General features: G+C 32.6%; 1 long non-coding RNA gene across 1 annotated transcript; it reads right to left on the reverse strand.

Annotated features, from left to right (window-relative positions):
* Window positions 1-6492: 6492 nt before the first annotated feature.
* On the reverse strand, window positions 6493-14028 carry LOC130629711 (uncharacterized). The gene is made up of 4 exons (XR_008982012.1): window positions 13580-14028; window positions 10234-11718; window positions 6803-6872; window positions 6493-6655 (listed from the first exon to the last, which is right to left on the reverse strand). It is a non-coding gene; the product is annotated as an uncharacterized LOC130629711 (long non-coding RNA).
* Window positions 14029-15738: the final 1710 nt, after the last annotated feature.

A 15738-nucleotide genomic window follows, 5' to 3' on the forward strand; every position in this document is an offset into this window, starting at 1 on the left:
TAAAACAATCACACAATGGTGCCATGGCGAAAATTTATCTCATGAAATTTAATTTCATTTTTCGAAATTCTTCTTCAATTCAATTCAATCTTGCAAAGTTTTTATGATCAAAGTAGGTAAGATATATTCTATCCTCTGGATATATCTTTTCTAGAGTGGATCTCAACGAAGAATTATCCTACTAGCAAAATGGGAAAGTTCCTCCGTGAAAAATTTAAAAATAACAACAGCTAGCGAAAAGGACAACGACAGCAGATAATGAAAGGAGAAATGAATTACATATTTCTGTGAAGACTCTGATAAAAATTATAAATGTTGAAAATTATATTGTATGGTAGTAAAACTTGCGAGCCAATACTGTTTATGTATAAAATAGAAGTAGAGGGTTTAAATTTCACAATTTTTAAAGTTTTTAAACTTTACAAGGAATGCTTGATGCTGAAATATTTTGCTTAATGTGTTTTTATTTCTAAATATATACAGTATTAGGATATGGTTATTAGAATTAGGTAACATACTACATATTATTATCTTAAAATATACGTCAAATCATTTGCAGATTTTTATGGCTTGATATTCAAAAACATTTTGTTTGTTGTTTTGAATTTTGGATAGTGAAACAAACTCCAATACGTTTTTTGTTGATACATGTTGTGTCATCATACTTTTTTTTCTAATTTTTCAGATTTGAAGGAACACATCAATTAGCATTGGATTTATTGGCTACAACGCCGCCATCACAAAACAGTTCTCAACTATGGGTAGACTTCATGAAGTGTCATCCCATGGATGGAAAATACCGGAATTGATGGTAAGTAGAATTGTTGTTAAATTTCTTGACACTTCGTATATCACGATTTTACACTTATTGTGAAAACATTCGGATAGAGGTACTGTAGGGCTTAAAAAATAGTGGCAACAACGAAAATGTTGTTACACAAAAATATCTCCCAATATATACTACATCGTATTTTTTAAAGGATTGTCGATGAAATTTAAAGGAGTTGTTCTGATTGAATTAGAGCTGTTGAAAAGATGTGAAGAAGAAGTCGGCATACTCAAAAAAGAAATGTCTAGCTACTTGCTAGACATTTCTTTATATTATGGAATAATTGAAAAATGGTCAAGAACTCCGACTTTTATGCAAATGAGATATGGTAAATACTTCTTTTTGTGCTAGTTTATATTTATTATTTTAGTTTTGTCAAATGTACAGGATTCTTCTTTATTGTGTGCTTCTGATTGGATATCTTGACAACAGCTGTTGCACTTTTAAAACTTAGGATTAGATATGGTTTCTCAAATGATTCGCTATGGCATTTTCTTTATATTTCAGTGCTTACCAATGGCGAAAAGGTTAATCCTGAAGAGAAGCATAGACTTCGCGGAAAGGGAACTTTTGGGAGGGTGTCAGGAATTTATTGCCAGGGTTTTATTTCCATCGATCAAAACATATCTACCATAAGATGATTTGAGCGACAAAAAGTGACAGTGAAAGCGATTTTTCCTTGCTCGGCTCAGACAGTATTCCGGCATAATGTAGCTTTTATCGTCCGTATTTATTATTTGAACCACCATAGCTTTTTTCCGGGATTACATATTTTTAAGATTTCGTATCGTATCCGAAATTTTGTTTAACCGGGCTTTTTCCTCTTTCGTTTTCTCCTTCTCCTTCCCACTCACTCCACGCAGCATGTTCTATTGTTTGTAATCAATTTATATTATCAACTTGTGTCAAGTCATTAAAGTATGTCTCTGAACTATAAAGGGAATAAAGAAATTGAGTTTGTTCCAAAGTCTTTTAGCCCGCATTCATTTCATTCTACTTCAATCAAGAAGAGAAAAACTATTAGCTGTATACTATTTCAACTATTTGTAGAATATATATTTTTTAACAAGTACTTATTTGCTTCTTATAATAATACAAGACGTATAGTATACGTATAACTAGCTCACCTCATACGTGACACTGTATTATATATATATTCATTTGTGGAAATAAATTGAAATCAATCACAATGGGATATCAAACGGAAAGTGAATGTTTCAAAATATAATTCCGGGCATGCTATGTAATATATTAAAAAGGATGGCCACAAGCTTGATCATATTTGTTTTGAAATAATCACATAAAAAACTTTCTATATTAACAAAAATCAATATATAAAGAAAGTAGTAATCTTCTTGTGAAACATTCTGCGATGCCACGGATGCTAATGGTTTTGACTTTCGTAGTGCATGAGCATATTTTTTAAAAAAAATAATTATTTGAGGAAACTACAAAGAAAATTTGAGTTACTGTCAGTACATTCATATACATTATGAGAACCATCATAAAACCATTCCATAAACCTGAAAGTATATTTCATAACTTTCAGTCTGTGAAATACACAAACACCACTAGATTTCATCAAGACTCTACAACTATAAACTACAATCGTTCAATATATATTAACAATTGTTTCACAAAAAACGGATTCTTCTATATTCGAAAGCATAACAGATTAATCCTTAACGAAGACGATGTGATAAATGTTTGCCTAAACTTCATTCCAGTATATGTTAACAAGTTTTAATGTTGTGAAACAAAAAAAGGTTTCGTTCAACCAAAAGATAATCGCTATATACAAAATTATTCAGGGCTTAATTTATCGAAACAAGACAAGTAGAGTTCGTATATGTGATAATACCTTAGACACAATTCATTTCCGGCCAAAATTAAGCGAAACGAGAGAATGAATGTTATGAAAGGCCCAATTCATCAAAACAACGAACCTGCTATGTATGGATTGCTTCTAGAAACAGGACCATTTTCCTAAACTTTTATCAACGACCTAGCTCACCGAAACAATCAAATCTATTATGTACGGATACCTTTTAGAAGCAGGATCCTTTTCCTGAATGTTTACCAATGGCTCAATTTACCGAAATAACCGAATCTGTGATGTATGAATTGCTTCTAGGAACAGAAGCTTTTTCGTGATTGCTTAACAATGGGCCAATCCACCGAATCAACTGAATCTGTGATGTATGGATTGCTTCTAGAAACAGGAGCTCTTTCCTGAATGTTTATTAAAGGTCTAATTTGCGGAAATAACTGTATCTCTTACTTATCAGAGGCTCGATTTACCAAAATAACTGAATGTGTTATGTATGGATTGCTTTTAAAATCGGGAATTCTCACCTGAATATTTTGTTAAGGCAATTTCGCAAATGTTAGCCAACTTTATGTGTATGGATTGCTCCTGACTTGCCAATTCTTTCCTAAAGGGCGGAAGAAATTTACAGATGTAAATTTCTTCCGCCCTTTAAGGAAATAAAAATCTGATATTAAAGTACCACATCAAATGCGGTTGATTAACAATTAATATTGAAAATCAAATAGAAGAATAATTTTAACAAAAGAGCTTTGGCTCTTTTGGGATAAGGCAGTTTAGAAGGGGATTAAACACAAGACGACGATAAACATTTGCGTAGATATTTACGTTCCATCTTATAATACAAACACTATGTATATAACACCAAATGTCAATAAGAAAACAAATTAATCAAGTTCAGAGAGCACAGAAAACGAATACAAAAAGTTGTATTCACAAGGTTCCAACCCTGCTCAGTTTTATGGTACCGCCAAGGTTCACAAGATACCACCTAATTCTACAGTAGCTGACGATTTACCATTACGACCCATCATATCAAATATCGGATCTGCTACTTTTAACACATCAAACTACCTCGCGAAATCTTTAACACCGCTGACAAAGTCAACATATACTACTGAAAGCTCTTTAGATTTTATATTATCATTGAAAGGAGAAAAGATACCTCATAATTACGAACTAGTACCTTTTTACGTCACTGGTTTATTCACCAACGTTCCGTTGGAACAAAAGATAGACATAATATTGCGAAAGATATATGCTGAAAAAGTTATAGAAACAACAATTAAGCGAGAGGAAATGAAACATCTATTAATCTCATGTACAAAACATGTACATTTCAGTTTTAACAACCAACTTATATTCAGGTCGATGGTGTAGCAATGGGCTCGCCTCTAGGATCAGTCCTAGCATATCTTCATGATGAAATAGTCCCAAAAGTAGAAAATTCAGTAAAATTTTGGAAGAAATATGTAGATGACACTGTTACTGAAAACCAGATAAATAAAGTGCTGATCACACTTAATAGTTACCATTCGAATATCCAGTGCACATATGAAGTTAAAAACGATAACTACATAGCCTTTCTTGATGTAAAAACACATCCATTTATTGAAAAGACACGAACACTGACATATAAATGCACTAGAATTCACCTGTATTACGCCCATGGAAAGTTGAAACGGTTAAATCGTTGGTGTTGAGAGCGTTCAATATATGCTCTTCATGACAAGATCTAAAATACGAACTAAATCACTTAAAAAATGTGTTTATAAAAAACTTATCCAGAAGCAGTTGTATCTAATGTAATTAATAACACACTGCGAAATTTCAACATTCAAAATGCCGACACTGTTTCTGATGAAGACACCAATGAATCTCCAATAACACCTTTAATGGTTTTTATTCTGTCAAGTCTGGCTACGGGAAAAAAATAAGGTTAATTTCGTTTAAGAAAACAATTAGAAAATAATGGTAACTGCTTAGTAAAGCGTCTAACACTTTTAAATAGTTTCTATCAGCCAATGTCAAGTCACGCATTGCTGATCAATGTCAAAAGTTATGTTTGCTATTTTCTGTGAAATAGAACCAAGGATGAACACAACATGGTGTTGTGTACAAATATACTTGTCCGGTGGAATCGTGCGATGCTACATACATTGGTGAAACAGCAAGGAGGCTTAATGAAAGATAGACTACCAAAAACGCGTTAATAACTCTCACATTTTAAAACATTCAGTCATTGAGAATTACCAACTTGCTGAACAATAGAACTTCAGTATTTTGATAGATAATGTTCACCACTTTGAAAAGAAAAAAATAGCTGAAGCCATGTATATTGGTATTAACAGTCCCACGCTTAATGTATAGGGATTATCTGTTCCAATAAAATTGTTTTAAGATAAATATTATTTATAGTCAACAAGGAGATGAGTGCATTTGTGCTCTGCGCTGTGGACGTTACTCTTACCAACGGTATATAGTTTATATACCTTTGGGTTTGCCGTTATGTGTTTTATGTTTTGTTAAGTATTGTTTTATACGTCCTCTGTGTATTGCGTAGTTGTTAAAAATTATATCTAAAAAACTTTTGAGATAATTGTAACAATTTACGTTGATAATTGTCTTGTAGTCACAAGATGAAATATCCGTTAAAATAAAATAAAAAATGTCATCATCAATCAAACTTTTCGTATTTATTTTTATTGTGAAGTTATATACCGAATTGATATATAAGACTAATTAAGCAAGAACATATTTGTTAATATCGATCTGCTTGTGCTAAGGCATTTGCCATTGTTTAACTTGATGTCCATTGAGCTTGCTGCAATTTTTGGTCATATAAATTGGCAAAACAGTAACAGCTAGTGGATTTCAATAATCAGTTTCTTCGCTAAAAAACAATTATTCTGTAAGAATCTTGCTACTAGATCACAGAAGTTTTACACGAAAAAACTTTGGAAATGAATACAAGTAATTTGAAAACTATGAATTTTAAGAAAATTAATAGCAAACAGAGAACTATATCACCTAGCAGTCATAATATGTATTGTAACAAACAACTAACAACAACATGATCAACACTAAAATTTTATTCCAATACATGGAAAAAGAGTTTGGCAGTACTTTTAAGCTCTATCATGTGTACAGGTAGTGATATAAAAAGACACCCTGGTCATTATAGTTACTGCAAAAAAACGTTCATAACAAAAGAACCATCCAGTATGTAAATTCTCTTGCAATTCTGCCTCAAACTGCTGATGGTGATTTATATTTAATGTGGTTTGTGGTCAATGGTTTTCAGGATGGACCAGGTTTCCAGTGTTTAGCTCCCATTGCTACAAAAGGTTCTATGAAATGTCAAACTAACTAGACAATGGGGGGGATATTGAACTTATAATCTCAAGTAGAGGAGATGTTTTAAACGCTCTACCGACAGAGCTGCACTAAATCGATCATCTTTTTAAAAACTTATAGGAACACGACCTTATATTTCCTGCAATGATTTCCACAGCATAGCTTGTACAACTTTTTTGCTTGACATGGCATTCATACTCTTTTTAGAAAGATTGCAGTTCCCGAGCATCTATAAATTTGTTAGGCTATATGCAAAACGACATAACCTTTTGCATTGATTATAATGTTTTGTTAGAAACAGCATCCATACTTTTACTAACAGCGCATGAAACCGCCACAGCATTGACGCAATTCTTATATTTATTTTTACTACACAGTGTTCTGTTAAAGACACAGAAGACGTATATTGGTTCCATGGTTACAGAACTCTCATGCACACATTCGCTAAAATTTTCAAGAGGCGAAAGCAAATACACAGTTTATGCTTGCTATCAACGACATAAATTCGGCAGATTTTTTTAAAAAAATTATATTTGGCGCACTTTTTTACATGTGTCGTAAACGACTCAGCATCCATACATTTCTTAGACTGTTTTTAACTAATCATTCACTCGTTCGTTGTAATGTAACCAGTTTCTTCACTAAAAAACAAAATACAAAACAATAAAATATTAAAGCAATTCTCCGGAATTTGCAGACAATACATAGAGGTCTAATAGTATTCTAAAAAGATGTGTTCGCATATTTATATTTAAAAAAGCTAAAGCAATAAAAAAGCAAGGACTTACATTCACATTGTATGGATCTTCGTTTGATATTATTCTTACGATTTTTCATATCAGTAATTGGCTGTCCGTTCTATATTACCAAAAATAAAATTTAGCAAAGCAAAAAATAACGTAAATATAACGAAAATATTTCTTAATAACCCTAGAAGGACACTGTTCTCTGCTTTATGTACAATAAATACATAAAGTAAAAGATCGTTTTAGTCCAAAGTAAAAATCTACATAACTTTTTAAACAGTTGTGTGAAAATTAACAACCATTTAAGAAGTTTCCTCAAATAATTACTTTTAACGTTGCAAAAATAAAAAATATAAAAACATTTATATATGTACAAATAGTAATGAATGGAAACATTTAAGAAGTTTCCTCAAATAATTATTTTTTAATCTTGCAAAAATAAGAAATATAAAAACATTAGTAATGAATGGAAACATTTAAGAAGTTTCCTCAAATAATTATTTTTTAATGCTGGAAATATATAAATAAAAAAACCCATCTATTTATGCATGTAGATAGTAATGAATGGAAACTCGTTGTTCTTAATTGAACAAATTTTTTTATATGCATTTTTGCTGTTTTTTAGGCTGAAGTAAAAAGAAAAAGATTTATGTGGAGTATTTGTTCCACTAGTACTAGTGCCTTTATACCATTGGTTATAACTGTGTGCCGTTTTCATAAATACAAATAGGTCCAGAATTTTTAAAGGCAATTGCTCTTTCCAAGTACAAGTTTCAGGAATTTCATAAAGTTTCTTAATTGACGGTATTTTTTGAGCTTGGTGATCTGTTGATTATATTTTCAGCCTGAACACATATGTATTGGTTTTGACGCACAATTAAACACTTGCAACACTGACACTGGCCAATTGTGGCCAAAAAGTAGCGATGTATGTCACTCACTAACTGCACATGCTTGTTGATTCTTTTTTCCTTATTGCTTTATAAAAATCCAAACAATGTTTTCAATTCTGTTGACATAGTCACAAAAAGACAAATAGAAATAAACAGACTTTGTAGACTACACATTCATTGAGAAAATTGTATTACATCCAGACTATTAGAGAACTCCATTCCAATTAAATTTTAACAAAGTTTTGTGATATATAGTATGATTTTTATTAAGTATATGCGGGAATATTGGAATACTATGCTTGACTCTGTACAGTTAATCAGCTAAAGCTAAGATGTTAATGGATAACAATATAGAACCACTGAATTATGTTTCACATGAATTAAATTCCATGTGGCCTATTTTTTTGTGGATGTCACATCGTCTGTCATTAGTTTGCAGATATATTTTGAGCTGACTAATTAATGTGAATAACTGTTTTTTGTAGACAGACTTACTTCAAATATCTCAAGTGGACTTAATTTGACAAATTTTTTTTAAACAACAATACCATGAATTTTACCCATGCTAAACATAATTCACGTAATATAAACACTGTGATCAGTAGGAAACGCATGTTTGGCCAATGTAGCTTTGATACACAAAGAAATATTGACATAAATTCTGTATTTTTTTCTTAAAAAAACAAAAAAATGTTTCCTGATTTTTAAAATGTATGTTGGGTTTATAATTAACGGACTATTTTTTATGTGTCTTGAGCCATCGTGTTTTTGCAAAATAGAAAATGTTAGGTGGCTAATCCTGCTGGAAAAGGTTTTAATATGGTGTAGTTATTTCGTGCTTTTTTCACCGCTACTTGCAAGATTTTAAAATATATAATCAGGTAGAGGGTACAGTACATCTGAATAAAGCGCTCCGCCATGATGTGTGACATGGTTTAAGTGATCCAACTGGCAACAACTTCTTTCTATAACAACTCAACAGAGTTTAGTATAACGTATATCTGCACTAATCACTGCACTTTAACGCTCAAACTGTCTTTCAACATAGCCATTGAGGTCAACATACCCATACTCATCGAAAAGGATTGGAATGAGTACTAGTACAGGGAGCTGTTACAATTCAGGCATGAGCCATCTAACGAGGTGGACAGAAATGCAATAGCAATAATAAGAACTGATTCTTTACAAAACGAAAGCATTGTGGGACACACATTCGATTACAGCTTAAGTTTGTGGAAAGAGAGTTAGTCGTGGAGGTGGATATGGTCTGGAAATACCAGTTGTGTATAAGTTTTATGGACAACAAAAATTGATTGACTGGGTTGCGAAGAAAATTGAGACTGTAAAAGCCGACTTTTCCTGTAAAGTTTCAAAGTGTTTAAAATACATATTTAAAATTAAATGCTGATCCCTAATTTTTTGGATTGTATGCTAATTGGAGAGAAAAAAATTGTCCGCTCATCAGAGTGTCCGTTAATTAAAAATTAACTAATTAACTAATTAGAAAGTTTTTTATAAGACTTTGACCAGAAAACAGCCAGTGCATGGACCGGCCAGTGCAGTGTCCGCTAATTGAAGAGAATACTGTATACATTTATTTTCAGCAGCGTTTTAACCCTATTCGGTCCGGGGTTTTTCGAACATACTATGACCGGGGGGGGGGGGGGGGGGGCGGATTCCGCCCCCCTCAATAACTTTTTATAGAATTGCTCAAACTTGGCACACTTATAGTACGTCATAAAAGGAACAAAATGGCGGCAATAAATTTTTGCTTGCGTCAGCACATTTTCTGTGACGTCATCAGAAGCTTGAACATTGTTAAAAATGCCACTATCTGCTTAAAATATAGTTACTTTTGTTCTAGAATTTTTACATTCTGCTTGAAGTTTCTGAAAGCTAAATAAATTTTGTTTAACATATCTTCCGGTTTTTACATGGATCGGATAAAAAATTGCCAAAAATTGCCCGAAAATCCGTTTTTTTCGATTTTCGGGTAATATCCGACAAAATCGGGAAATCGGATTAGTCACGTGTCAAAATTATTCAAAATGATTCTTCTTGATGAAACAAAGTTGTGTTGCAAGTTTCAAGTTCTAAGGATAATCCTAACAGGAGTTATTATATTTTCCCCCTTATAAGGATTTCATAGAGATTTTAGGGGTAGTTTCTAGTAATGGCCAATATCAAAGCTTCTGAAAGGAATGGAACCTACAAATTTAGCGTGCAGGAGTCTAATAGATAAATGTTGAAACTCAGTAAGTATCATAGCCATATAAGAAAGCAATCAGGAGTTATTAAAAAAAACCGTCAGGGGGGGGGGGGCGGAATCCTCCCCCCCGGACCGAATAGGGTTAAGCTCTACTCAATAAAGGCGACGGGGAAACAAATTCAAAAAAAAATTTTTTTGTGTATTCACTAAGTAGATTTTTCTACGGGCCTTATCGGCTAGTGTAGGTGCTTACACGATTTCAACTGACTTAACTATTTTTACTCGCTAAACAATAAAATTACAAGACGAAATTTAAGCAACAAATTACACATGTAAGATGACATAAAATATAATAAGAAATAAACACTTACTAGAAATATAGTGGCGTAAGCCAAGCCAACTACAAGTGAGAGAAAACAAATACAACAGATGCTGAGATACAGGATAACTCCTGTGATGTATGAAAGAAAAATTTCACTCAACAGCGAATTTATTACAAAAATGTTTGTTCGACTCTGTCATTACATGTTGAAGACTGAATGCACAGAAACAAGATGTGCAAGATGTGCAGAAAATTTACTAAAAATAGTACCAAATTTACAATTATTCTCTTTACATAATTAACACGGGACACGGTCATTCAAAACCGCGATTTTAAGGAAAAAAAGTGTGCGCATGCGCCAAAAATTTTTTTTATAAAAAGCGCCTACGGCATAAGATTATGACGTCATCGATATTGACCTCACTCTCTATTATCTTGTTTTAGTTGCCCAATAAAAGAAAATTTAACATTTTTTTTCTTTTAAAACTAAAGAAGGATGACCATAGACTACTATTTCGCCTTTGGTTGCTACCCTGGGCAGCCTAAACAGACGGCAAGGTCCACAAAAGCCCGGATGGCTAGTTCACAATTTACCAGTACAGGAGCACTCTTGTACAACATTCTGACGCAAGGTTTTGCCTAAAAATTACTTTTCCTGTTTGCATGTATCCCTTATCGACCGTTCTATCGTATTAGGTAGTAGCTGCCACTTTTTTTACTACTAAAATTTTGAGCTTTTCTACACCATACATTTCACTTTCGTTTTCACAAAAAAAAAATGGTTGACAACTATTAGAAATGTAAAATAGACGCTAATAAACAAAGAACAAACGATATTATACTACTAAAATTAAATTTTAAAAGACAAAAAAAATAATTCATCTGATCTGTAACCTTAGCTAGCTCTAAGGTTGGTCTTGATTAGTTTTCTCTATCTAGAAGCCTGCTAAAACTAAACGTAAATGTAAGAAAGCTAGCTTCACTCAGACTCAGTGGACCCCAATGGAAATAATCCACTAACAATAGGTTTTTGTGATTTTCTGGGCTAGAAACACTTTAAATATTTATCATTATTGTTGTTGTTGTTAGACTAGCAAATGATTGCAAATGAAAAAAATTGTACAGTTATATAGCTATATATATGTTAAACGAAAAAGCTAACCATTTACACAGACATTTTAGCCTAGACCATTCCCTAATTGTGAGATTTTTCACCACGAAAGTCAATCTGAATTATATAAAAATACTTTACAAATTAGGCTATTACAAGTATTTTTTATTTCAATTCATAATCTGGATTTCACGAATATATTCTTATTTCAAACGCATCCAACAAAAAGTGGTAATCGAGCAAATCAGCAAGATCTTCTGTTTCATCATTGTTCCATCATTTTTTTAACCGCTTCTGTCAACAAATCTTCACATGCAAATCACGTTTGAATGACGCTTGAAATTGTGAATTATTGGGTCAAAATTACTTCAATGAAATCGTGCCAACATGTTTTGTATCATAGAACAATTTGGGACTGGTGCCCTAAAATGTGAAAAAACAGAAAATACAATATAAGCTACCAGAATCACCCAGAACCACCCAAAACCACGAAAACGCATGCATGTCCAATGTGTGGCAATCATTTTCAATCTTTTATAATTTAATAATTTAACAGACCAGCCGTCACATTCAATGGACCCCGGGTACAAACCTCGTACAGCCGACTTCCCGAAAACAAAAAGTTTCTTTTTCAAGTCTCAATTATAAAATGTATTTTTTTGTACAAAAAAAGTTTCATAATTCCCAACTTCTTACTAAATGTCCTCCTTTTCAATTTCTTAATGTTGGCTTGGAAGGTCTTCTACCTAACATGAGTCTTTCCCTTTAAAGTCTATGGAATACACGTTCGATACGGAGCCAATTATTAACGCAGTATTTACACCAGCGTTTTTTCCTAGTTGTTTATATTTTTTTCAAGTGACTGTTCGTGTTAATTTGGTCTGGAATCAGTCAGAATGACCTAGGGGTCATTCTGACTGATTCCAGCTGGTTCTGGGTGATTCTAGGTTTGGAAAACAATGATTGAGCAGATGGCGGGGCCTACAAAAAGCTCTTATCTTTTAAAAAAACCTGAGGCTCTCATAAAAAAGCATGTAAAATGATAGCAAAGTGTGCATAAAAATGTACAGACATGTGAGTTAATGTTTAACATATTCCTGTGAAACCCCTGACTTTTTTCCGGCGAGATAAACATAAATTTTTCATGATTTATCAGACACCACAAACTCGGCATAAGCCTCAATTATATAAGTCAAAAATTTTTTCCAGGGTACGAACAGATATGCTGTCCAAATAAATGCACAGGAGCATCTCTGGTTTAGTGTTACTTGTTGTTTTGTTAATTATATACATATTATAGAAAAATATTATCGATTTCTTTTTGTATGAGATTTTTCATTAACAAACAAACCTTCGCTATGAAAAATTATTTTTAGCAGAACTATTAATAAACCCTAACCCCTTTTGGGTGACTGTGAAACAGTCAGGGTAAACACCTAATTAGACGACATGACCTAATTAGGCGAGTCATTTAGTTAGGCGACATGATGTAGTTTAATTGCGCTAACCGTAGTCTAACTAGGCGAACGAAAACTTTCTGTTGTAAATACGTCGAAATCATTGCGTTTCGCACTACAATTTTTATGTGAATCAAATCGCAGACAATTTTGACCAATTATCGTGTTATTTGCATTGCGCATTGGCAACTTATGGCCCAAACCTTGTGTGGCAATATTTGTTGTTTTAAATAATGGATTTCAGCCACAGGAAAAAAAATATGGGGGATGAAAATGTGGTATTGTTTGACTAAGATTTTAACGTTGCTAAAACAGGATAAATAAAAAAGAAACGTTACAAAACAAATTGTTACCACATCCATCTTAAAAAAAAATTTTTTTTTTTGCGTTTTTTGTGAAAGAATATCTTCATTAAATTATTGCGTATTTTACTATCGTCACCTAAATAGGCGACATGTAATATTTCATTTTAACATAATTCTTACTTGCGCGAGCATATCAAGGCACGAGTGACAATTTTGGAATCATGGTTGCATACACTATCCATTCTGAACAAAGTGTTTTTGCTATTTTTTCTTAGGAATGTGTGAAAAGCCATTGAATATTGCAATGTCTTAACTAGGTTACATATGGTCTAACTAGGCTACAATGAGTCGCGTAAATAGGTGGTATGCCCTAATTAGCCTACCATCGCCTAATTAAGTGTTTACCCTGACTGAAAAGTTAGGGGGGTAGCCACAAGCAACATTTTTCACATCTAACACTGGTTTATTGCTTATATTTATCTTATTGAGTGCGCAATTCTCATTTAAAATAATGATATTTACCGATTTATGAAGTCTTGTGAAAGGTCATTTCCGAGGACCAATTTCTTTCAGAAAAAAAGTGGCAGCCACAAACCACTGGTTTTATTTGATAAAACAGGCTATCAGCTTTCAGGAAAAACATGTCTTAAAGCATGACTTTGCGTTGGAAAGCAAATATCTTCATTTTCCACCAACTTATAAAATTTTATAATCAAAACATTGCTATTCTTTCTGTCTCCTCCCAACAAAAGTGAAAGTGTTCGGGTAGTCGAATCTAGAGTTTTTGTATAGTCCAAGGCCTGCTCTACTAAAATAAAATCCTTTTAGGGGATGATCTCTACCGCAGAGGCTCAAAAAACATTTGTTTTTAAGGGAAATTAGAAGCACGTGCGATGGTGGCCATTATGAATCGCTTGCGGCAGAAAATTTGATAACAAATAATGGCGCATGCGCACACTTTTTTTCCTGCCGTAAATGACCGTGGGGACATTACATCACAACACAAAACTAACAAAATGCATCTTGTTCTCCACCGCAGAGCGTCTCTACAGCAGAGCACATACGCGACACCACAAGGACAATACAAATGACGTATCAAAATAAATGTCAATACGGCCGGAAATTCATGTAGACTGTTGTTTTGCGAGCTACTTTACGTACCGGCACCCTAAGCAACGTTCATATACACATATGCGCGAAGAAAGACTGAACTTTCATTGTTTTCAGAAACTTTTATTAGAAAAAAATTACTTTCTTCAGGGATATTAACGTAACGAACTTTAAAAACATAAAGATATAATTATTACATTAATATGTTATCTTAAAATAACTCTAGTTATCTTACAATTAGGACATTAATGTGAATATCCACGCATTCCAAAATTACATTGATAGAGTTATCTTAAGATAGCACTTGTTATCTTAAAATAACTGTATTAATGTGACTTTTGAATGCCGTAGAGCTGAGCCGAAACCATCGCGCTATCGCAATTAAAAAAGTATTAAAATTAGAAACTTAAATTTAGAGTTAAAAACTCTAATTTATTATTTTTAGAAAAAATAACTTTTCTTTTTTATTTCCAGATCTCCTTCCTGGTTATTTCTTGAAGTTGGATATGTCAGGTTAACAATAACAAATTTTGAAGAGGTTTTTCTGTTTGTGTAAAATTTTTCTGACGCTAACGTTAATTATTTACTTAGGGTAATCAATTTCATTGTAGCGCGCTCTCAAAATGAGCCCTAAAAGAAAGTCAGCCCTTAGCAAAATAATGGCTATAAATATTTCATAAGTTATTAAATGTTTCAATCCAAATATTTAATCATTACGGTTCATGACATTTCTTTACATTTCGGGGATCGTGTGCGCGGGGTTGATGATGGATTACAGGGCTATGTTACGGTAATCCCCTAAAAATGAGTTAATAAAAAGGGAGAACAAAAGCGCGAATGGTCTTAAAAAGATCCTGAATCTAAACGTAGATCTTGATAAACGTAGGTCTCTTTTAAGGTGTTTATTTGTGAACTAAAAAATCTCACTATAGGAGTCTCAAAGGCTCTTTATAGGAGAACAGAGGTTTCTATTTTCACATGTATGTTATCAATTTATTATGTATAAATATGCCTCAGGGTAACATATCAAAGTTTCCAATAATCTGTTAGGTTTACTGAATTTTGTTTAATCTGACCTACATACTAACTATGAGTATAGCCTAACGCAACTATGACATCATAACCATTGAAATTTTAAATTGCTTCTAGTCAACATTAGAGTAAAAATAAATAATAAAAACATGTCTGTCATGTCACATCATACTTCATTTTAAGTGAAGAAAATAAAAAAAAAGTTTGACCTGTGTTTCTTATTACTGCGAACGTTTATGTCTGTTTTATAAAAATAATTTTTTATTTGAGTAAAAAATTTTGGAATGAATTTCTCTACAAATTGTCATTTTGCTCGATATTCAGCAAATTATAAAGTGTAACCTTTTTGGAGTATGGAATTGAAAAATAGGTGCAAATTACACTCGTCTTTCCGTAGTATATTTCGTGCATATTAACCAATCACAGAAAAACTTAACCACATAAGAATATAAAAACCATTTCCGTTAAGGTGGATTTCCACTGAAAATCAAACAAATTGGAAAGGAGCAATAAAAATACTGAAATTTGATTAAATATCT

Source organism: Hydractinia symbiolongicarpus, chromosome 2 (assembly GCF_029227915.1).
Source record: "Hydractinia symbiolongicarpus strain clone_291-10 chromosome 2, HSymV2.1, whole genome shotgun sequence".
NCBI classification, from domain to species: Eukaryota; Metazoa; Cnidaria; class Hydrozoa; order Anthoathecata; family Hydractiniidae; genus Hydractinia; species Hydractinia symbiolongicarpus.